This window comes from Meles meles, chromosome 1 (assembly GCF_922984935.1).
Source record: "Meles meles chromosome 1, mMelMel3.1 paternal haplotype, whole genome shotgun sequence".
NCBI lineage: Eukaryota > Metazoa > Chordata > Mammalia > Carnivora > Mustelidae > Meles > Meles meles.
In genome coordinates this window covers 6792562-6817486 of record NC_060066.1, presented here as the reverse complement: position 1 = coordinate 6817486, position 24925 = coordinate 6792562, and positions in this window count along the sequence as shown.

Below are 24925 nucleotides of genomic sequence, written 5' to 3'. Positions count from 1 at the left end.
ATCATTAGTCCCTACAGTGCTTGACCTTGGGCATACACAGATGAAGAACAACAAGGGTACACCTGAGCTGGGGAGGAGACCCAGATAAAGGCTTTATTCCAGTAGAGCGAAGCAAAAGATAAGGAGGAACTGGTGTTACAAGAGACTGATGGGGAGCAGAATTACTAAATTGTTAATGTAGTTTAGGTACAGAGAACTCTTCCCCTGATAAAACGGGCAGTTAATAGCAGGCAGATGAGCTAAGCAAAGAAAGGAAGGAAAAGGGTCTGGTTCAGGCGCAACCTGACTTGGGCTTTCTGGTTTTAGGCCTTCCCACCAGATGTCCCTTCTGCCTGAATACTTGCTCTTGCCTTCCCTGACCTGACCCTCCTCTGGGAAGCCTTGCCTGACTACCCCGGCTTCCTTTGCCTAGAACACCGGGTCCACTCCCTCCCTGGCGTACTGTCCCTCCCCGCCTCACTCTCCACTCAGGCAGGTTCCACGTTCACATTATGAGGTCATTTCTTAGGAGTGAGGGCACCCCACATGCTCTGCAGATATAGCTAGAAAAGGGGAGGATTGCTCCTCTCCTCACAGGGACATGCCTTGTGCTCGGCCCACACCTAACCAGAGCCCCAGGCACACGTCAGTGTGCAAGAATGACACCATTCCACCAACCAACATGGGATGACTGAGAGCACCCATTGAAATAACGGATGTGAAGGTGCCTTGTAAACTTGACACACAAAAAGTTTGTGAGGTATAGCAGGAAACAAAATACAGCCCTAACAGTCTTGACTCTATTATTGCTGAGATGTTGAATTCAGTTATGAAGGTAGGAAAAAGACCTCCTCGAATTACATAATATATTATCTAAATCACGAAAGCCAGAACCAGCAGGATGGCGAGGCTTTAGTGGACATATATTTTGGAGCGTGTGTTCCCAGATACTGATCTGTGGATCAAGATGAGTATGTCATTAAATCTTCACTTTTTCATAGCAAATCTGTCAGTGTGACAGTACCAACCTACACACACTTCTTTTAACTTGATGTAATTAAAAAAAAATGATCTGTGTTAACAAAACAATAAATTCATTGCCCTACCTCGATTATTCAATTATTTAAAAAAATCTGAAATATACAAAAGTTGTATGCACTGTTTTAAGGTACTCTTTATTTTGGAGACTTTTTTCTTTTCCTGTCGAATTTTTTTGTAAGTGTTGAAGAAACCTCAAGGGAAATAAATGGAGTTGGAACTGGAAGCTTTGGTCTATTTGCTCAAGCACTTTGTGGAGCTGGGAGGAGAGGAAGAAACTATGATTTATTGGCTGGAATGCACGTCTTCTCTAAAGAGATGCTTGCATGCCCTGAATAATGTCTCTACAAACTCTGGTCCACTTCCAGTGACTGAATGCTCACTAACTCCTGAGAGGGCCATGCCATGTTTGAACTGTTAAGACTCTTAGAATCATCTTCCTTAAACCAAGCCCGAATGGTCCTCACCTCATTGTGTATATTGATGGATCCCAGAGAACATTTTTAATTTCTCCCTGTTGGATGTTATTCAGGTATTAGAAGTCCGTTATCTCGGTTCTTTTCTTTTCTAAGGTAATCAGTTTGGATTTCCAGGGAATACAATTGAGTAAATCAAGACGATCACATTCTCAGTCTTGGTGGCTCTTGTTCATCACAGCCTACTTCTTCCTACCACAGGGTCCTGGTGGCCCTGGTCAGATTCTCTGCTATGGTGCCTCAACTCTCCAGGCTACAAAGCCTTGATTACAAACTCGTGTGCCTGGTGTGGTGTCCCGTTTTCTTGTTTGCATGTGGTGACTGACTTCTGCCTCTTTCCACCCATTTTCATCTTCTGATGCTTTATTTATTTACCTGATTGAGGCGTGGCCCTTGGATGCTAATTTGTCCAGGTCCTCTAGACTCTCTGAGATGATTGGAGATGGGGGAGACTAATTTAAGAAGGATGTGCTTTCAGGGGAACCTGCCCAGAAGCGGTGTAAGCAGGACAGAGGTGGGGAGAGGCCAAACAGCAGTAAAGCTTCAGTGAAACCTTGACCTGAGCTGGGTCCTAGAGTGTAAATTACACCACACGAATCTTGTCCTGCCTTACTCAGGGGACTTTTGCATCCTCACACCAGGCCATTGCTCCTGGAAGGTTCTGAGCTCGTAAACTTCTGCGTTACGATTTGCTCACATACAGCAGCTCTAGTAGCATGAGGACAGTCCTGTGAATCAAGTTTCAGAGACAGCCTGTTGGAGGGATGCATGCAGAAGCCAAGGGATGGGACCTGAGGGCTGGGCAGAGCACAGGCAGCCTTGACTATAGCTCCCTCTTCGTTTCATGTTGCACTCCAGCCCCTTTCCTCCCAACTCACAACTGAGCAACAGAGCCCAGTCGGAGTCTGACACCCCCGCCTTGTCTTATCAAGGTAAGCTGGCGGCAGTGCTCTGAGCATGCTCCCGTTTGCTGATTGCTTTCCACAAGCATCGGTCTTTGGGCCTGGACTGGGCTCTAGGAGCTTTGACCAGACGAGTACAGAGCAGAATGGCCACACCTCTTGTTCTCCACCCATTAGTGCAACTAAATTGGAATTGTGGGGATTTTTTGTAAAGGAAGTTTTGATTGCCTTCTGTTAACTTCACTGGGGAGCGAGAGCTTCCCTGCCCTAATAGTACACGATGGCCAAATGCAGGGACACTGGACAGATGAGAGTGACAGCATTTTATTAGTTACATACACAGAGCCCAGGGCAGGGCACCTCTCTCCCACGCAGGGTCTCGCAGAGGTTGTCCTTGGGAAGGAAGCATGTGAGCTGGTGACAAGTGGGTGGGACTTCCTATGGAAGGATGTGGTTGACTTGTTGGAGTAATTCCCCCTCTGATGGCAGGGACATGAAACCTGTTAGATTGGTGCTCAGGTGGGGCATAGCTGACTGGTCGATAAGGGGAACGAGCCAGGTGGGGAGCCTCTTCTGATGGCTGGAAGCACATCTGGGGAAAGTGGGGGAACTCACAGAGAGAACTTTGGGACCCTGGGAAATTCAAAGATGTTAAGGCAGGAGCACATGCGATTTTAGGCCCTACAGTACAGAGAGGCAGCCTCACTGTGAGCTTCCTGTTTCCTAAGATATCTGAATATTTGACCATGTCTGCTGTCTCCATAACATCCACCATCAGCGCCCAGGATCGAACAAGAGGCCCCACATGCACCGAGACAGAGGAACCCACTGCTCACTCACTTGGGTACAAAAAGTCCACTTATATCAACAGAACAGCCCTGTAAGCACAATGCAAATTTCATTATTGGTACAGCAGGCTGGCTGGAATGCTTGGGTGAATCCTTAAGGAGAACACTATTATTATGCCTGATTTGTGATTTCACAGCTGTGGGGGAGAGGGGCAGGGAGTCAGATTGGTTTTCTCAACATTAGTCCGGTGGAAAAAAAAAAAAAGTTCACAAAACACATCATCGTCTTGTGTATTTTTTAAGATGCAAAATATAATATGTAAAGAAAGCCTCAATCTGCAGGAGACACGGAACCAAAGAGAAATAAATAATGCTTCATGCCAGGCACGTGCATCCCCAGCCCTGGTTAACAAGCTCTGCCCTGCAGACATCTCGGGCACTGGCGGGGCGCAGGCGTGAAGGCAAAGCGCCACTGACAGGAAGTGGTCGCCTTGTCTTTCCCTGAGGCTAATTCTCCGAGTCTCGTTTGGCCTCCAGTTTCCAGCTTTACTGAGGTGTAACTAACAAATAAGATGCCAAGAAACTGCAAGGGGCCAGCGTGATGATTTGATCCGAGCGTGCACAGTGAAGGGATCCCGGGCTGGTTAACGGCCACACCCATGACCTCACTTTTTAAGATTTGATTCATTGATCCATTTCGGTGAGAATATTTATTTGTTTATTGTCATAATGTTTATTTTATTTTATTATTATTATTTCTTACTACGCTATGTTAGTCACCATACCATACATCATTACTTTTTGATGTAGGGTTCCATGATTCATTGTTTGCCTATAACACCCAGTGCTCCATGCAATCCATGCCCCTTTTTTAAAACATTTTATTTATTTATTTGTGGGGGGGGTGGGGGACACAAGCAGAGGGAGTGGCAGGTAGAGGGAGAAGCAGGCTCCCCGCTGAGCAAGGAGTCTGATGCGGGACTTGATCCTGCGATCAAGGATCCCAGGTTCCTGAGATCGTGACCTGAGAAGAAGGCAGATGCTTAACTGACTGAGCCACACAGGTATCCCTGGTGAGAACATTTAAGTTCCACTTTCTTAACAAATTTCAGTCATGCATATGAGTCAGATCCTCATACCTCATTCATCTTATTCTGCAAGTTTGTGCGTTTTCACCAACCTCTCCCTGTTTCTTGTACCCTCCAGCCCCTGACAGTCACTTTTCTACTCTGTTGCTATGAGTCTGACTTTCTGGTTTTGCTTATTTCTTTTTCTTTTTCTGTTTTCCTCCTGCTTCCTTCCTTCCTTCCTTCCTTTACTCTGCACCCAACATGGGGCTTGAACTCATGACCCTGAGGTTAAGAGTCACATGTTCTACTGACTGAGCCAGCTAGGTGTTCCTGCTTGTTTTTTTCAATTCCAAATATTCCCTCAAAATCTCCTCAGGACCAGGTCCTGCAATGAAAGATTAACCTGATTTATGGAAACCAAAGAACCCGGTTTGTGCTGTGAAGGGAGAGACCTAGCCTAGAGAAGAAGAAACAGTGTGACTTTTGAGACAGATGAGCTTTCCTTTGGGGTCATGGTCCCCTTGGGGAATGGGAAAAACAGCATTTCTATTGGGATGTCTGGGTAGGGTCCTGACTCCCTTTCTCACTAAGACATTCCATAAGTTCATTAGCATTTTGGCTTCTCAGCTTTCCCTACTTATGTAGTATGGGTAGTGAGAAGAGCCCTGGCACACTGGAGGAAGGGGGAGCTGGATAGTCAATCAGGAAATGTATGTGAACATGCAGATGACAAAGCCCTGTGTAAGGGTAGCTGGACAGTGATGTCTCTGGGCCTTGGTTTACTGACTTGTCAGAGAAACTTCTGACTTCTCTTCCCGTGACGCTCTCCCTCCTCCCTCTGTTCCAGTCCAAAGGCCTTGCTTTGGTTCATCCAACACACCAAACCCATTCCCACCTCAGGACCCTGGCAGCTTCTCTCCCTTATGGTTGGAAGTTTCTTCCCTGTGCGAATTGGTGTTGGGCTCTTTTCAGCTATTCAGAACTCAGCTGAACTCCCCTTCTTGACCCTGTCTCCAGGATCCCCTCTGCCCCAGACGCTGTCCGTCAGAATCTCTGGTTTTATTTTCCCCGTAGCCCCGAGGAGTCACTGAAATGATGTGTCCCCCTGGTGATGGTCCATCTCATTCCACAAGAATGTGAGCTTGGTGAGAGTCGGGCTTGTTCTGTGTCGTGGGTGAGCTCCAGGGTGAGGGCATTGCCTCTTGCGTGGGTCTGCATAAGTATTACAATGAGCTGATTTATTCTGCCAAGACTGTTAGGCCCACAGATACTGTTGACCTGTTTTCTTTATCCATCTCTGTGTCTCCCATCTCCCTTTCTCCGGGGTTGTACATGCAGCAGGTGGACATCCACTGGTCTGGATTTTGAACATCAAGGGATGGTCCCAGAAAGTGCTAAGTATCTAGAATCCTCCCCTCTCCGAAGCCCTAATGTATCCCTTGAAAACATTTTTTTCCCCTTTCTGCTGCATTAGCACTAAGTTTGGGAGAAAGAATTCTGGAACAAAAAGTTTCAGCTAGGCATTGTTTGTGTGCTCTGCTACATTTCCTTCCTTGAGGGGATTTACTAACTTAAAATGGAAACTTGCCCCTTGTGAAAAGTATTTAAATGTGTTTTCAAAACTTCCCGGACCTCTGTGTGTAGGTCAGTCATAGGCAGGCGGCCCATCCCTTCTCTCCAGTCCCTCAGCCCTGGGGCCTTTCCCACAGGCACATGGATGAGGTGTTCTCCAGAGCCCTGGGTCTGAGCTTAAAGTTTGAGCCATCTTGGCACAAAGTAGAAAGGGACATAAATAACACGGACTGAAAAGAATTTTTCAAGCCCGAAACAGGGACATGACCGCAAGGAATGAAGGCAGAACCACATCAGCCCTGGCCCAGAGCACAGAGGACGCTATGGTCACATGCAGGATTAATAACACCCCTTCTTCGACCTGCAGAAGCAGCCCAAGCTTCACATACTTCTTTTCCACCTTGTAGTTACTTGTAGGACTCACGGGTGACCTTCAAAAACTCATCCGCAGGGTGGCTCTGATAGGATGGTTTCTTGCTTTGGCATAAGGAAACCAAAATGTAGAGCGCCCAGGTGACCTGCCTGGAGTCTCACAGGGGACAGCCCGTGAGTGGTGGCTCGGATCACATTCTCGTGCATTCGAGGGCGTGCCCAGTCCACAGGGGCCTGTGTTCTGCCAGAGGAAGGCAGGTCTTTGTCTATAAACCATAGAGGTCCCCTTCCGTGCTGGGGACCCCTGGAGGTGATCCTTCTGCTTCTCTCCCCAGCCTGCCCCACAGCAGAGGCCTCTCTGGCTTCAGCATCAGCAAGATTACACAGGGCCTGGTCAGCTCAGCTCCTCTTCCTCCTTCTCTGTAGAGCACAGTGTGTATGGAGAGACACGAGGCTGAGGGCTCTTCCGGGGCTCTGGCCCCATGTGTGGTGGGAAGGCTACTCTGGGCCACCAGTGACTGGGACCAGGAGACAAGCCAGCCTCCCTCTACAGTTCATTTAACAGGGGCATTTTTTCCTTACCCTCAGCAGATATTTTGGCTGCACCTGCCTCACCATTCATCTGATTTCTCAGTTGGCTTAGAACCCAGAAAGGAAAGAGGAGAGCAGTTTATTGGCTCCTGCCCCGGCCCATGAGACATACAACCAAACCCGCATGCAACTAAGTCTGGACTTGTTCCTCAACTTAAGACTTGTTCCTGACCTTAAGAAAGACTTCCCATCTCCTTCCCAGGGTCTTCAAGGGAAGCCAACGACACAACCTCATCCGTCACTTCTTCTGTGTTTTGTAACCTGATCTGACACGCTCTCCTTCTGGAGCTAACCTGCATTCCACCTGCTGCCATTTATTAAGTCTTCTCCCCCCAGGCTCATGGCACCCGGCCTTCTGCAAGGAAAGATGAATACCTCGCTCACAGTCCTCCTCTCCTCTCCTGCAAAGTCACCCTCTGCCTGGGATTGTTATTTAGAGAGATCTCTAGAATTGCCTCTTCTGTGGGGTTGTCTCTCCCAAGTGCAGCTGAACCTCGAGGGGTCATAGACTGCCCGAACTAGCGAAGTATACCAGGCCCCCATTCAGAACTGCATTGGTGTCCCCCTAAGGCCCTCAGCATTTAAAGGTGCTGTAGGTCAGCTTCATGCTTTTGCCTGGTGTGGCCAGCAGCACACACAGGTTGGCCAGTATTAGGGAGCCCCATGGGGAAGACACTGTCAGCCCCTGTCTCTGATGATTAACCAAACCTTCCCAGATCTACCACAACACTGGCCACACCACCGAAAATTCCAGGCCTAGAAGTTGAAAAATAAGTGTCTATGTGCATTCTAGAGACAGCCACAGAGCCCCGTAATAATCGGTGAGCTGCTGCAAGAGCCGGGCCGTGCATTCAGCTCAAAGCCCCTTCCCGATCTTGATTTTGTGAGCTCCTCCTCTGACAGAGCCCTCTGTTTGGAATCGGGTTGTCCTTTCCTCCCTCATTATTGCTCGCCTGATCAGTCAGATCAGGCTGCGTCGTGCTGCAGTGACAGCAACTCCCTAAAGCATGTCACCAGGGAGGGCTCTGCTCGGTGCAGTCACTCAGGGGCCTGCTGAGTCACCACCTCAAATACTGCAATTGTCAGGTCAGTGGGAAAAAGAGATTGGGACGAATTGTGTGTCAGCCCTTGCTTCTCGTGACTGGAAGGGACTTACTTACCTCACGTCTGCTCACATCTCGTGGCCAAAGCAGGTCACGTGGATATACTAATTTCATCAGGCGGGGGAGAGCAATCCCTCCACAAGTCTGCAAGCAAAGAGTCAGACACGTATGGTAGACAGCACCAATGATTCCCAAACCAACTCTTCCTTTTCCAGAAGGCAGACTGTCCTAGAAGCCATCTCTCCCAGTAAGGAACCTATCCGAGCATAGATTCTAATTGACTCAATTTAAAGGGAATAAACCTTGACCCAATAAGGAAAAGTGATTTTCCCAAGATTATAATGGCACCTAATTCCTAGAGGCCAGGCCTGCTGGTAGGCATCTCTCTCTCTCTATTTCCTTCTTGAACCACAATGTCGTGAAGACATATTGTTTTTGTTGGTTTATCCGTGTATCCACTTGGGAATCTAAATCAATAAAAGTTTTACTAATTTTAACATGGATGGCTGGGAAGTAGGGATACTATTGTTGACTATTAACAAGGGAACTATTTAATTTAATAACCCCCTGGGCTTGTAAAATGAGAGAAAGAGGATGGTTTTCTTCAAGAGAACCCATGTCCACATCTAAATAGCAATGCTGCCTTTCCCCTCAAAATGCCTCACTTCAGAGGCTGAGGCGTGGAAACTCGTAGTCCTACTATAGCAACTACTCATAGCCAGGGCAGCGCTGGACAATTAAACCGGGAATGTATTTGCACAATTAAATTGGACAGTGATAGCAAAGGCATTGAAAGTCTCCCGGATGCCATGTGTTGGGCTACTTGTTATCTTTTCATTTAATCTGATTTAATCTTTACGCTAATTTGGCAGGTAGGGATCGGTAGCCGTACTTTACAGTTGAAAGTCTTATTGGTCACAAGGTTAAATAACTCGTTGAGATGGTAAAACTAGTGATTAGAGAGAACAACATTTATCATTATCATCACACCCATTTCTTGGGTAGAACATGCCAGACTGAAATGCTTGTGGTCAATTATTTTTTGGTGCTTGCTCAGCATTCCCCAGCGGTGCCCTGTACCTCTCTGAGCGCAGGGGACAGCTATGTCTTGGTGACACCATATCCACAGAGCCCAGCACTGTGTCTGCCTTATTATAGGTGTTTCACAAACAAGAAGATTTAACTATCATAGGACTGGGCTGCCTGAATTCCAGGCAGAGATGGAATGTAAATTCCCCCCGGCTTAGTCATTTTGTTCTACCAGCTGGGTTTGACCCTCTGCTACCTCCTTTCCTCTATAAGCTCCATCCCCATTTCAATGGAGTATCTTTGGCTTCTGCACACTTTCTTTTTTTTTTTTTTTTAAGATTTTATTTATTTATTTTTTGACAGAGATCACAAGTAGGCAGAGAGGCAGGCAGAGAGAGAGGGGGAAGCAGCCTCCCTGCTGAGCAAAGAGCCCGATGCGGGGCTCAATCCCAGGACCCTGGGATCATGACTTGAGCCGAAGGCAGAGGCTTTAACCCACTGAGCCACCCAGGCGCCCCCACACGAAATATCTTAATTTTAATATTTTTATATCTCTCTCCTTTGTTCTTGTCTTCTCTCACCATCTCTCTCCCTTTCTATATCCTCTTATTCATGTGTTTGCACGCTCCCTGTCTTAGGGATCAAGATCTGGAAGTACCAGCTTCCAAACTTGCACCTGGAGAGTGGCTCATTGCTGGGTCATTTAATTCTGAAATGGGAATGCACACCTCAAGTGCATACCAGAATTCGGTTTTTGATGTGGCATCATGAAATCTCATTTAGTATCTCTGCTCATTAGTGCGCTGAAAATCCCTTTAATTATTTCATCCATCCAATTTTAATTTTGTAATGTAGCTGTGGAATGTAATAATTGGGTTTAGCATATCCAGGCCTTCTTGAAAGTTGATGCAGCCTCTAATAGACTTTTGCTCTGGGTTGTCCAGTGGCTTGTCAATTCAGCAGCAACGCCGGTAATTAGTGAGTGTGTCACATGCGAGCTGGGTGTCTGCTCGTGCTAGGCGCTGGGCTGGTCAGGGTGCTGCAGTAAGTAAGACAAAATGCCTTCCACCCAACAGCTCACAAAAGTCTGGGGGAGAAAGACACAGAAATAGGAAACCACTGTGTTTATGTAACAAAAGTGGGGGAGGAGTCATGCCTGGAGCAATGGGTGTGCAGAGGAGGACCCAGAATTCATTCTTGCAGGCTGTGGTAGATAAAGTCTAGCGCGGGGCCCAGTTACACCCACCCCTGGCACGCATGTCCTTGTGTAATTGGCTCCACCAGGAGGATCTGTGCCCTCCTGCAGTCCAATCGGATTAGCCGCTTGATCGCAGTACTTGAGTGTCTTGTCCGTCTTGCCGTCCGACTTCCCCTTGCTGGGTTTGATGAAGCAAGTGGCCCTGCGAACTGCCCTATAGAGAGGCCCACGTAGTAAGCAGTTGAGGGCTGCCTGGAGCTAAGCGCCAGAAAGAAACTGAGGCCTTGGGCTCAACAGTCTGCAAGGACATAGATTCTGCCAACAACCACTTGAGCCTAGAGACAAGATTCTCCCTGGTTAGTTCCGGGATGGACTCAGGCCCAGCTGATACTTCTATGGTGGCTTGGTGGAAACCATGGCTATGCCATGCCTAGTCTCCCGACCCACAGAAACCAGAAGATAACACGTGTGGGTGGCTTACGCCACTGTTTGTGGTGATACTGCTACGTAGCCGTGGCTAACTAGCATGGTGCTTGATGAAAGCTTCCTGGGGGAAGTGCAGCCTGAGCTGTGCCCTGAAGAATGAGCAGAAGTTAGAAGGGGTGCGTAAGGAGGAGTGCTGCTGAGAGGCAGGCATTGAAATCAGGGGCATAGCACAGGCAGGGTTTGGGGCAAGAAAAAGACCTGGGCTGCAAAGGGGGCCCGTAGGGAGAACCCTATGAAATCGCTACCATTTGACCTGTCTTGATTTGCAAAAATGCCAATTTCACCAGGTTTGACCTATGAGAAGCTGCCTGGTGCTACCAGAACTTGAATTTAGAGGCAAAAGTGTCCTATGAACACTCACTTAGACTCCTCTAATGACTTAAAAAAAAAAATTAAGATGGTTTGTCTTCATGAAATCCTCCCCATCTCCTTGAGTGGATTTAAAATGTCAGAATTTCTCCAGGAATGTTGAGCTTCACAGACTAGCATTTCACTTGGTCGCGGCAAGGCGTGGGGCGGGGGGAGCTTGCTTCAAGGATCATGGAGCGCTCTCACTTCCCTGAGCCCCCCATGAGCTGGAAAGGTGTCCTCTGCATTTGGCAAACAAGAAGATTGTAGGTCATGGAGGTTAGTACCCCTGACTTGAGGTGGAAACTGTCTCAATTTCTATCACCCTTCTAGAAACGGGGATGTCCACCTCCCTGCATGCCTGTTGTCTCTGGGCCTGGATCACCTTGTCCCTTGCCTGTGGGTGTGGCCCCAGCCTGCCCTGTGCCTTCCTTCTCCCCCTGACTCACCAACTGCTTCGACCAGCGCTGACTTCTCTCTGGTTCCATTTGCTCATCTCCCATCTCCTCCCCTATGCCTAAGGTCTGAAAGGCTGATTTTTGGCCACACCCCCGCCCCGCCCCTGCAATTTACGGACACCCAGGTAGGTCATGGCCTCTCTGCGGGACACTGGTGATTTAACCACACAAACTTCTTCCTGCAAATTCCTTCACCCTTGTCTTCAGAGTCAGGGCCCTCCCCTTGTTGTGCTTCTTGCCTCTGATTGGTCCTTCCCTCTTTCCTTCACAGGTTCCTCCTCTTTTTTCCCCATTCTGCCCTGTAACTAAATGTGGAGGTTTCTCTGAGTCTGTCCTTCCTGCCACGTGTGCGGGTGAGTGTGCTCACCTTCTCCCCTTCTCACCTGGATTTAGCCTCCAGTGTGGGTGGCTGGCCATCAGATCTGCGTTTGCAGCCCTAACCTCTGTGGACCAAACACTCCAGCCTCATCACCTAATGAACATGAAGCTGTGCAGGACTGGCTTCCCACAAACACCAGGATGCTGGTGCTCCCTCTGACTCTGATTCGTGTCCAAGCCTAGGCTGCCTTCCCCCGCAAGCTGGCTCATTTCTACTCATCCTTCAACACTCAGGTCGGCCATTGGCTCCTCCTGGAAGCATCATGAGCCCCTGGTAGGAAGTAGATAACCTTCCCCGTTCCACCACTTCCCACTCTGATGACACTGCCTATTTGTGGCTGCCTCTCAGCTGTCTGTAAGCTTCTGGAAAAAACAGGTTTTCTTGTCCTTTTCCCTTGTATCCCCAGAGACTGTCACTATGCCCTTCATTCATTCAAAAGGGCTAATATGACACCTGCTCTTTGCTAGGTGCACCCTAGGTGCTGGGGACCCCAAATGAACGGGGGTTATGGATCTTACCCTCATAGAGCTCACAGTGTGGTGGGGATACAATGTGAAGGTTTTGACCCTCTGGGACTGGTGTTTAGAATGGGTTTCGTGGGGCCTTGGGGGAGGGCCACATAATTCAGACAGGATGGACAGGGAAGGATCCCCAAAGCTGAGACCTGGTGGAGGGATAGGATCCTGGATGCCCGTGGGGCAGGGGCTGAGGGTTGCAGATATTCTGGGTGGAGAAACCAACCGTATGATGGTGCAGAGAAGAGAGGGAACGTGACTCCCTGGGGAACGTGACAGTGGCTCCTGGGGCCTGATCTAAGTTGGAAGTGGGATATTCAGGAAGAGGAAGCAGGAGAACATTTAGGGCCCTGAGGGCAGTTTGGGGTGGCAGAGAGAGTCTGAACCCCCAGGGGGAACACTAGGCCTTTTTCAGTAACTCAGTGAGAGGCCATGGTGCGGTTGCTTTCCAGCTGAAACTGTGTCAGTCTGAATTTGGCAAAAGTCAGCAGAGGACAGGGCCGAAGACAGATGTCGCATTCAGGCCTCCCTCCACCGTCCTTCCACTCCCACAAGGTCAGGATGCAGGACCAGTTAAGACTCCTGATGGACGTCAGCAACCGAGACACGTTGACCTCTGATTCTGGCTGTAGTCAGCCCGCGGTTTTCCTGCTTAACAGAGGATGGAACAAAGTTTTAATTCGGGCTTTGCCACTGGAGCTTCCTGTAGCTGGGATTTACTTCTGTGAGGGTTTCAGTGACCACACTGACTGCAGGTTTTTGCTGGCTTCAAGTGACAGAAAGAGAACAGATGTCCCCGCTTTGCTTTCTCAGTTTGCCTTGATCAGAAGCAATCAAGGCGTTGGGGCCGCTGCTGGGATCTGTGGGGAAATCAAGCTTCCGCTGGCCTCATGGTGTCTGAGCCAGGAGCCTGAGCATGACTGGAGGCAGCCTGCCTCCCAGCTGGCCCAGATGCAGCCTTCCTAAGGCGGGTAATAAAGGCAGACGCAGCAGGACAATTTAGAAGTAAATTTGTCTGTTTCTGGAAGCACGGGAAAGAACCAAGGGAAATGACATTTATGTTAGATGTTACTTTCCCTGTGTTTTCCTTCAAAAGTCCTGATGATTTCTTTTTGTGTGGCTGTCTGGAGAAGTATTTCCAGCCTACCTGCCCCAGCGGAATGCGGCTTTGTGGGCTGGTAATGGTGAAGTGGGGGGTGGAGGAGGGCTGCAGGCAGGAAAAGGCTTTTCTCCCTCCCTGGGAAGATTCCCCTTACGTTTCTGCCCTGCTCGTCTCTCTGACACCACACCTTCTCTCCCCTCGACTCCAAGCTAACTTGTACCCTCTGCTTGCCTAGGCTTTGGCTCTTGCTGTTCCTAGTGCTTTTCTCTTGAACTTGTGCACAGAGGACTCCTGTCCCTTCTCATATCGTGGCCAGAATTGCCATCTCTTCAAGGACACTTCCCTTGATTGTGACAGCTCATTTTATGTCAGCTGGGTTGGGCCACATTTTCCAGATATGCGGTCAAACGTCATCCTGGGTGTTTTCTGATGTGTGTTGTGGATTAGATTAACAGTTAAATTGGTAGACTTTGAGGAGCTTGAGCTCTGTCATGTTGGTGTCTAATCAGTAGAAGATTTTTAATAGAACAAAGACTCCCCTCTCCAGAGCAAGAAGGGATGTTGTCATTCAACAAACTTGGGACTTAAATTGTAACAAGAGATCTTCCTACTGGCCCATCTTTCAGATTTTAGACTTGCCAACTCCATAATTGCATGAGACAATTCCTTAAAATAAATCTCTCTCTTTACACACACACACACACACACACACACACACACACACACACACACACAAACTTGTTCTTTCTCTGGAAAACCCCGATTAGTATCCTGTTCATTCTGCCTAAAGTCTTGCTTCTTTTTCCCCCACCAGTTCCTCTTCTCTATCATTGCCCTGTTTCCATTTCATAAGAATTGACACCATTTCCAATTTAAATGTTTATATATTTGCTTCTTCATTTATTGTCTCTTTCCCCCAATAGAATGTATACTCCCAAAGGTAAGGCACCATTCCCATCCTGTGGATGGCTCTAACACCAGAACCTAGTGCAATCTCTAGGATATGAAAGGTGCTGAGTTATTTTATTAACTCAGTTAATATTTTTATTAATTCAGTTAAATTATTAATTCAGTTAAATTATTAACTGAAATGAATGAAAATATTTCATCTTAAAAATAAGCTCTCAAACAAAAACTTGCACACAAATGTTCATAGCAGCATTATTTCTAATAGCCCCAAAGTGGAAATAGTCCAACCTGTCCATCGATTGAGGAATGGATAAACACTTGTGACATATCCATACAATAGAATGTTATTCTGATATAAAAAGGAATAAAGTCTTGGTATATGCTACAATGTAGATGCATCTTGAACACATTATTCTAGAAGAATCTAGAACACATTGTCCTTGTATCAAAGAATCCAAACACAAAAGGCCACATGGTGTATGATTACATTTAAATGAAATGTTCACAATAGACAGACAGAAACAGAAAGCAGAACAGTGGTTGCCTGGGCCTTTAGGGAAGGAGGACGAAAGAATGGAAAGTGTTAAAAGGTACAAGTCTCCGTTTTGCAGTGATGAGATTGTTCTGGAATTAGATAGTGACGATAACTGTGCAACATTGTTAATGCACTAAAAGCCACTGAATTGTACACTTTAATAAGATGAATTTTATGTTATGTGAACTTTATCTCAATTAAAATAAAGCATGTAGGTATCCGTTGTCTCTTGTAATCGTGACATCCACCCTGTGAGCAGATCCAGAAGTTAATGCTGAGTAGAGGCTGGAAATGATTGTCCTAGAGCCCTACTGCGGTTCGCAGTGAGTATTTAAAGGGATAGAACCATGTGTACAGAGACCCAGGTGCAAGACAGTACTGTTGCATGAAAAGAAGAAATTGAATGATAATTATACTGATAAGCTGTGATTAGATACAAATGACAGTGAACTTAAGTATTCTATACATACACAAGCCTGGAGAAAGGGTTGGCTGGTTGACCCTGACCCCTGGGGGTGTCATTGAAGAGAGAAGTAGTATGGGGAGGAAGGGCTTAGTAGTATGGTTTGAATTTCATAACTACAATACTATTTTTATCTATCACTTATGCATGAATAAATGAATAAGAAATAATTCCAAAGACGTAAATAATCAGATAGACATGTATTAGGACTGTCCTGCAGCTTATATAAGTGTTTTCTTACCATTGACATAACTATCTTCACTGAACATTTTATCACCTATAACTCAGAAATAATAACAGTCACTTTCTGAGCTCTGTGGGCTAAAGAAGGTATTAGCGAATAGTTACTGAATTATCAGTTTGTATTATTCTCCCCGTCTCTCCCCTACCTTCCCTACCCTCTTTCCACCCATCACACGACTATTACTGAACAAGGTAAACATAAATTTAAAAAGTCTTAATTGAACCACATTTTTAAAATAAACTTTATAATATGCCATTTTTTTTTTTTAAAGTAAACTCTACGCCCAATGTGGGGCTTGAAACTCATGACACTGAGATAGAGTCTTATGTCCTACTGACAGAGCCAGCAAGATGCCTCCTTATTTTCTTTTACACAAATGCTAATAGCAGTTTTATTTGTAAGAGCCAAGCCTGGAAACCCAAATTTCTATCAACGGGTGAATGATAGAAGACATTATTATATATTATTACATATAGACAAACTAGTGATAGTTTGTTTATATAGTGGAACACTACTCAGCAAAGAGAAACACCAAAAAATACATGACTACTTAGTTGAATCTTTAAAACATGCCAAAGCCAAATTCTGATGACATAATTTTTTTTTTTAATTTGGCTTTTTGCACTTTTGATATCATATCTAAGAAACTGTAGCCTAATTTAAAGTTATAAGGATGGACACTTATGTTTCTTCTAAGGCTTTAATGGATTCAGTTCTTACATTTAATTCCTTGATCCATTTGAGTTAATTGTGTATATGTTGTGAGGTAAGGGTCCATCATCATTCTTTGCATGCCAGTATCCAGTTGCGCCCTCACCATTTGTTGGAAAGCCTAATCTTTCCCTACTGAATGTTCCTGCTGCCCTCGCCGAGGGAAGTGTAACATTTTTCAGTTGGCTTAAGCACTGACAAGTTGATCAAGCTATCTTCAATCAATATCCTTACCAGAAGCATCAAGGTCATTCTAGCTATCTCAATTTTATAGTTGAGACAGTGCAGCCAGGGGAAGTGAAGAAACTCATCCCAAAGACAAAGGCTGGTCAGAGACAGAACTGGGATGAAGATCCAGCTTTCTGGATTCTGACTTTGCTGTCCTGTTAAATGAGTTACAGCCATCTGGATATGTGACTGCTTTATTGTAAACCTTTCTGAATTATTTAAAATGAAGAAAAATGGGGAAAACTCTATTAAATTTTCTACAGCTCTTGAGAGTTGAGACACACTTTCAATTTCAAAATAGTAATAAGCTAGAGATATTTCTAAGACTGTTTCCTATACTAAGTCCCCGTGTCCTCACTACAACCTTAAAGGGGAAACACTCTTGTCCTCTTTCATGAACTAAGATAAGGATACAGGTGAGGTGAGGTAAGTACTCAAGACCACACAGCTGGTTAGTGTGGCCAGGCTGGATTCAAAGCAGGCGGTCTGGGTCTGGGTCCGGGTCCCACACCACTATCTACTTGCCCTTTGAGGTGTCCTTGCTTGATGAAGGAAACATGTGCATTTTTCTCTTTTAAGCCCAAAGCCTTTCCTAGGCTCAGCAGCGAGCTCTGTTTCCTTTGCTTTGGGCTCCACTAGTCTCCCCACTACCTCTGTCACAGAAAAAGTCCAATTGAAATCAGAAAGAAACAAGGAATAGAGAGCAAGTATACGAGTCCTGCAAAGCCCACCAGCCCAGAGGGTTTCCAGGCTCATAGATTCCTTCATCAAACGTGAATTCCTTTGGTCCCTGGGTCATGACTGATACTGGGCTAGGCACCATGAGAGAAGAGTAGTCCCTGAGGGGCTTAGGGGCTAGTGGAGGGAGAAGCTGTGTAGGGAATGAAGTCCCATGAGGTATTTGGGCTCCATGATGGGAACAGAGGACCACGAGGGAGAATATGCATGTCCTCGTGGGCACAGAGATGCCTCAGGACAGAGGAGGTGTGGGAGCTGAGACCTACGGAGGAGGGGGGCGGGTGTGGAAATGGGCAAGTGTGCCGTGTTCCAAAGTGGGATCCTGCAGGCAGGCAGTGTGGGGTCACGCCTGTCTTCACCATTTACTAACCCTGTGGGCTTAGGCATGTAATTGGATTTCTTGAATCCTCCCTTCTTTGGTCTCTAACACAGGTCTACAAGTATAGCCCACCTTGTTGGACAGTTGTCAGGATCAAACAAGGTAATTCCTGTGCAGCTCTCAAAGTGGGGCTGGTAGCCGCTCTTCCCATGTCCCCCTGTGTTGTCAGTGTTTCAGTCTGTGATGGTCCGGAGCGGACACCTGGAGGGAGTCTGAGAGGTGAGGCGGGGACCTCAGATCTGCCTTCATAGTTGACGCCATGTGGCAGGTGATGGGAACCAACCAAGAACTTTGCAGAGGGTGATGGAGGGGTCCCACCAATACTGGGGAAGCTGTGTCAGCGTGGAGTGGGAGAGCTCATTAGTGTGGGTGGGCAGTAAGGGGGCTCACCTCAGTGAGAGGCCAGGTCACCCCACAGAGATGCTGAAGCTGTGTGGACCATGGACCATGTTGCACGTGAGGGAGGAGGAGCCTGGGAGAGTTGCGTAGCTGTCGGCTTTCCAGATTCGTCGGTGTCAGTGTTTAGTTGTGATTTAATGGGAATATGGAAAGGGGAACAAGGGACAGGAAGCCGAGGGTTGAGTGTTGCAATGAGCTGTGTCCACTTCCATGTCTCAGCCCCATAAGCTTGATTTCACTGAGTCAGAAACTGGGTCTCTGGCTTCTCCATTCCCAAGCCCTGGCATTTGCCACACTATCGTCCCATGGGTGCTGGGTGCTCGCACACAGGTGGTCTCTGCCCTGCGGCTCAGAGTCCGCTGCACTAGTGCCTGGCCACCCCGTGCCTCAGTTTCCTTGTTTGCAAAATAGGGCCCCTGGCTGTACCCATGACAGATGGTTCAAAAGGTAACATATATAAGGCCCTTTGAGAGGGGCCTGGCAAGCAGTCTGTGCTCAGCAAGGGAACATTTCTACTCTCCATTCTCAGGGTTCAGAATCGAGTCTGCTCTGTGGTAGACATTTTACAAATGGTATCTTGAAAGAAGGTATTTAAATGTTGTTCAGGTGCCTGGGTGGCTCAGTGGGTTAAGCCTCTGCTTTCCAGCTCAGGTCATGGTCTCAGGGTCCTGGGATTGAGGCCCGCATTGGGCTCTCTGCTCAGCAGGGAGCTTGCTTCCCCCTCTCTCTCTGCCTGCCTCTCTGCCTACTTGTGATCTCTCTCTCTCTCTCTCTCTGTCAAATAAATAAACAAAATCTTTGAAAAAAAATGTAGCTCAACTCTTTCCACCAAGTAGGCCAGTAAGCAAATGCTCAACACACTTAGGACATTGACATCGTCTCCTTCTGCTAGGTAGAGGGACCCCAGACTGACAGTTGGAACTGCTCTCTGGGTCCCTGCAGCTTTTTAATGAGACCTGATCATCTGACTGTCCTTTCTCCCTTTGTTCTCAGACCATCATTGACACGGCTTTCTCCTGGCCTAGGAGGTTTCAGTTGGGGATTGCAGTAGGAGAAAAAGTCATGGCCTCACCATTCTGGGCTCAGAGGGTGAGAGCCCATAACAGAGTAGAACGTCATCGTCAATGAGTTTGCCCAGGCATGCGGTGGAGGGTGAGCAGGGGGGCACCTTGGAGGTGGCCAGAGTTCCAGGTACCGAGGCAATGGACCTGCTGGCTTGAGCGCGAAGGAAAGGGTAGACAAGAAATTCAAAGGTCAGTCTGGAGCCAGGATGGCCCACAGCTGCCAAGGTAGTGCAGCCCCAGGACCATCGACTTAGCATGTCAGCAGAGTGTAGGTGGTCAGCTCGAGGATTTTGGAGCCAGAATGCCGGGGTTTGAATCTAGCACAACTTCTTACTTATATCTGTGTTAGGTTTGATTGAGTCACTTAACCTTTTTGTGCCTCAAAAGACCCATCTGCCAAACGGAGAATAATTATAGTGTCTATTTCATTGGGTTGTTGCAAGAAAAAAAGCATAGGAAGTGCTTAGAATAGCACTTGGCATGCAGTGAGCACTCAAAAAACATCAATTATTGCTGTTATTATTTTCCAGGGTAGAAAGACATGGCCAAGGAAGGCATCTGGAGCTGAGGGGTGAGCCCCAGACTGGGAGTTGGGCCACCTGGTTTCCAATTCCAGGTCTGCCATCCAAAGTAGTGTGACCTTTGGCTTTCTTTATTTACATGGACTGAGCTCCCCTGGGATGCAAGCTTGCTGTCCAGGTGCTCTGTGATTTTCTCCCCGTGCATCCACTGTGTCTCGTGCTCTAGCCTCGTGATGGGTTTGTGAGTCCCAAACCTGTCACTCCCAAATCTGTCTTAGGCCCCCAGACTTACTCTTTTCCAATGGTTGTCAGCTCCCACGGTCAACTCTACTTGTGAATCCAGGACTTGACACATAGTCGGTGCTCAATAAACATCTGTTCAGTGATTGTTCCTTTTTTATTTTTTAGGATTTTATTTATTTATTTGAGAGAGAGAGAGAGGCGGGGGGAAGAGAGACAGAGAGAGAGAGAGAGAGAGAGCGTGCGCACGAGCAGGGAGGGAGGAACAGAGAGAGAGGGAGAAGCGGACTCCTTGCTGAGCAGGGAGTCCGTGCAGGGCTGGATCCCAGGACCCTGAGATCATGGCCCAAGCCACAGGCAGCTGTTTAACTGACTGAGCCACCCAGGCGCCCCTGATTGCTCCTTCTCGCAACATTTTTGGGGCTCCTTTCCAGGAAGTCTGCCACCAACACAGCAGGTTGGTGAGTGTCCCCTTGGGTCTTCTCAGCTCTGGATAATTCCTAGTCATGTGCCAGCCTTCCCCTCAGACATCATTTCCCAGGAAATCCCTCCCCAGGGACAGAGATGTTCCCCAGGGACTCACGGCCCTAGTTACCTCTCCGAATCTTCATCTTTGGGCAACAGTCAGAAAGCCAGATGAAGCTTCAATGGGGAAATAGTGGTTTTTAAAAGCGATGTTGAGGGACAGAGATTTGGAGTGAGCGAGGCATGGAACAGCAACCTGGAAATAAAAAGAGTGAAATGAGAAAAAAAAAACGTTTTACTTGGTTGATTTTTTTTCCTGAAAGCTAAAAAGCAAAGCTAGAGTAGGGATTCGAACCACTGAAGTGTATATGGCTTCTCGCTCAGCTGACCTTTATTCTGCATCCAGGCAGGCAGCGCGATCTTAAAAGTGTTTTTGATTTCTGGTACGGACCCACGAGGGAGAGGAGGGGTGAATGCGGGGAGCAGGGCGGAATAGGGAGGAGCGGGCTTTTGGCTCCCACCACCACAACGCTTACCACATCCTACTCCAAGGAGCTGCTTCCTTTCTCTGAACTCCTGGACTCTGCCAACGACAAGGCAGGACCTGCACCTGGGTCTTCCTTGTTCCCTCTTGTATTTCCAGGCTTCGCACGGCGTGTGCACAGCACACGTATATTAATATGGGTGACTTTGGTCAAGAGCAAATCCTGCCAGGACAGGCCTGAGAAGACGGGTCCTGCCTGTGTGCCTGGGACAGAGCAGGTACTGCAGAGACGCATGGAGACCTGGTCTTCATCAAGGGCTCTTTCTGTGGCAACCGAAAGCCCCCAGGCTTTCTAAACCAGGCACTTTCTAATCCCAGACTTCAGTGTTCAGAATTCCACCTGCTTGCACGCAGATACAAGTGCACTGTCCATTCCTAGCTTTTGTTAAAAAATGAAGGGGACAGGGTGACCTCTGTTCTATTGCATTGCTTCTTTATCTCTTAAATTCTTCTTGAATTGGGCATAGAGTGGAGGAACTACTTGTGAGGCCACTTTAAATTTTGACATCCTTTGCCTTCAGTATAATGATAGCGGCCGTAAATATCATTATTGCTCTGGTTATGATTATTTTGCGTCCTCGGTGTTTCTCAAAGGCCAGGACCTCTAGACACCTGCACTAGCATCACGTGACAGGGCGAGAGCTGCTCGTGAACGTGTGCATTCCTGAGCATTTTCTAGACCTAGTCAGAATTTCTGCAGGAGCTAGGACAGGATGTTCATTTTTAGCAACTACTGCAGTAATTCTTAGGCAAAGCAGAATTTGAAAGTCACTGCGTTTTCTTATTTAATTCTCAATAGAGACACACAACCGTGTGTGCGTGTGTTATTAAAGAACAGATATATATATATACACTTTTTTTTTCATTCACAGCTGAGGGAGCTTGGGCTTATTATACTTAGTAATTAACTGCCCAGGGCCACACAACCAATAGTGGTGGGATTATGACATCTGCATTTCCTCCTCGAGCACTTGCCCTCTCTTCCCAAATTTGAGCTGTTCCGCATGCTAGGACTGTGTCATGCTCTGCGGCGAGGAGACGTATAGAAGTGGTTTTTGGCGCTCACACTGGTTATACTGGAATTGACCTGGATGAGAGGGGAGCAAACACTTGGAGGTGTGGGCAGACATTTTAAGATAAGGAATGTATACCAGGGGTCACAGGAGTTTGGAGAAAGGAGACTGATATCTGGCCTAAGCTGGAGAAAATTCCAAGAAGAAAGTAAGATTTTCTGGAGTGAGTCAGATCAGCCTAGGGAAGAGGGAGTGTGGAAGAATGTTCCAGATGAAGGGGAACAGCCCAGACAAAGATACGAAGGCAGGAAATTATGAGCAAGAGCGCGAGCCCTTGCAGCCCGAGCCACATCAGTCACACAGCTGGCAGGCCGTAATGACTTGGGCCTGGCTTATTAAGCACATTTGAAAATTGGGTGAATTGCTTGATTTGGTAAAAAATTACATGGTACATTTAATCAGGCCTCCTTTAAGGAACAAATGTCATTAAACACCACTTAATTAGCTGCTCCTGCAGCCTGACTGGGTGAAAATTATATCCTTGACAAACTACAAAACATTTTTAAGGTCAAATATGGAGAGTAAAAATACCACTGGATGCCCTCGGGTAATAGTCCCATAAAAGCTCCCTCGTTTTCATTCACTGAAAAGATTCATTCTGGATTGCAGTAATCAGAACATGATGGGCTTTCGTTGGAACAGAATCTTAAGACCCAGGGTGTGTTGGTCTTTATGCTAAAGGAGTGAAAAATAAAAGAGCCAGAAGAACAGACACATACACATTCAATAATATACTTGTTTATCAGCCTGCTGATTTGTTATGGGAATAAAAATGTCTCCTTGCTCTATTAACCCAGGATACTGTGGTATATTATAGCAATCTGAGCTCTGGCTAGGCCAGGACAAAGCAAACAAATCAGAGAAAATTCAAGAGATGAAGTGGAGGATGCCATCATTTACTTCACTGCATTTTTATTTTATTAATTTGCAACATTTTATTTATTAAAGTTATGTTGTTTCTTTTTTCTTTTTTATTTATTTAAAATTTTTTTATTATGTTATATTAGTCATCATATAGTACATCCATAGTTTTTTGATGTCATGTTCCATGATTCATTGTTTGCATATAATACCCAATGCTCCATGCAATACGTACCCTCCTTAATACCTGTCACCAGGCTCACTCTTTCCCCCATCCCCTCCTCTCCAAAACCCTCAGTTTGTTTCCCTGAGTCCATAGTCTCCCATGGTTCATCTCCCTATCTGATCTCCCCCCATTTCATTTTCCCCTTCCTTTTCTTAATGTTCTCCATGCTATTCCTTATGTTCCACAAATAAATAAAACCATATGATAATTGTCTTTCTCTGCTTGACTTATTTCACTCAGCATAATTCCCTCTAGTTCCATTGATGTCGATGCAAATGTTGGGAATTCATCCTTTCTGATGGCTGAGTAATATTCCACTGTATATATGGACAACATCTTCCTTATCCATTCATTTGCTGAAGGGCATCTTGGCTCTTTACACAGTTTGGTTATTGTAGACATTGCTGCTATGAGCACGGGAGTGCATCTGGCCCTTATTTTTGCTACATCTGTGTCTTTGGAGTAAATACCCAGTAGTGCAATTGTAGGGTCATAGGGAAGCTCTATTTTTAATTTTTTGAGGAACCACCAAACTGTTTTCCAAAGTGGCTGCACTAACTTGCATTCCCACCAACAGTGTAAGAGGGTTCCCCTTTCTCTACAACCTCTCCAACATTTGCTGTTTCTTGCCTTGTCAATTTTTGCCATTCTAACTGGTGTAAGTTGGTATCTCAATGTGGTTCTGATCTGAATTTCCTTGATGGCTAATGATGTTGAGCATTTTTTCACTTGTCTGTTAGCTATTTGTATGTCACCTTTGGAGAAGTGTCTGCTCATGTCTTCTGCCCATTTTTTGACTTGATTATTTGTTTTTTGGCTGTTGAGTTTGAGAAGTTCTTTATAGATCTTGGATACCAGCCCTTTATCTGTAGTGCCATTTGCAAATATCTTCTCCCATTCTGCAGGTTGCCTCTTTGTTTTGTTGACAGTTTCCTTTGTTGTACAGAAACTTTTTTAACTTGATGAAGCCCCAAAAGGTCATTTTCACTTTTGTTTCCTTTCCTTTGTCTTGAAAGAAGTTGCTGAGGCTGATGTTGAAGAGGTTTGTGCCTATGTTCTCCTCTAGGATTGTGATGGTTTCCTGTCTTACATTGAATTCTTTCATCCATTTTGAGTTTATCTTTGTGTATGGTGTAAGGGACTGGTCACTTTTCATTCTTCTGGATATAGCTGTCCAATTTTCCCAGCATCATTTATTGAAGAGACTGTCTTTTCTCCACTGGATGTTTTTTCTTGGATATTTTTGACCATAGAGTTGAGGGTCTCTATCTGGGCTCTCTATTCTGTTAGATTGGTCTATATGTCTATTTTTATGCCAGTACCATGCTGTCTTGTTCATCACAGGTTCGTAATACAGCTTGAAATCAGAAGGTGTGATGCCCCCAGCTTTGTTTTTCTTTTTCAACATTTCCTTGGTGATTCAGGGTCTTTTCTGGCTTCATACAAATTTTAGGATTGTTTGTTCCAGCACTTTGAAAAATGCTATTAGTATTTTAACCTGGATGACATTGAAAGTATAGACTGCTCTGGGCAGCATAGACATTTAACAATGTTTATTCTTCCAATCCATGAGTATGGAATATTTTTTCCATCTTTTTGTGTCTTCTTCAATTTTTTCAAGTGTTCTGTAGTTTCTAGAGTATAGATCCTTTACCTCTTCGGTTAGATTTATTTCAAGGTATCTTATGGTTTTTGGTGTTATTGTAAAAGGAATAGATTCCCTAATTTCTCTTTGTATAATTACATTGTTAGTGTATAAGAAAGCAACTGATTTCTGTACATTGATTTTGTATCCTGCCACATTACTGAATTGTTGTATGATTTCTAGTAATTTGGGAGTGGAGTCTTTTGGGTTTTCCACATAAAGTATCGTATCTGGGGGAAAAAAAAAGAGTTTGGCTTCTTTGCCAATTTGAATG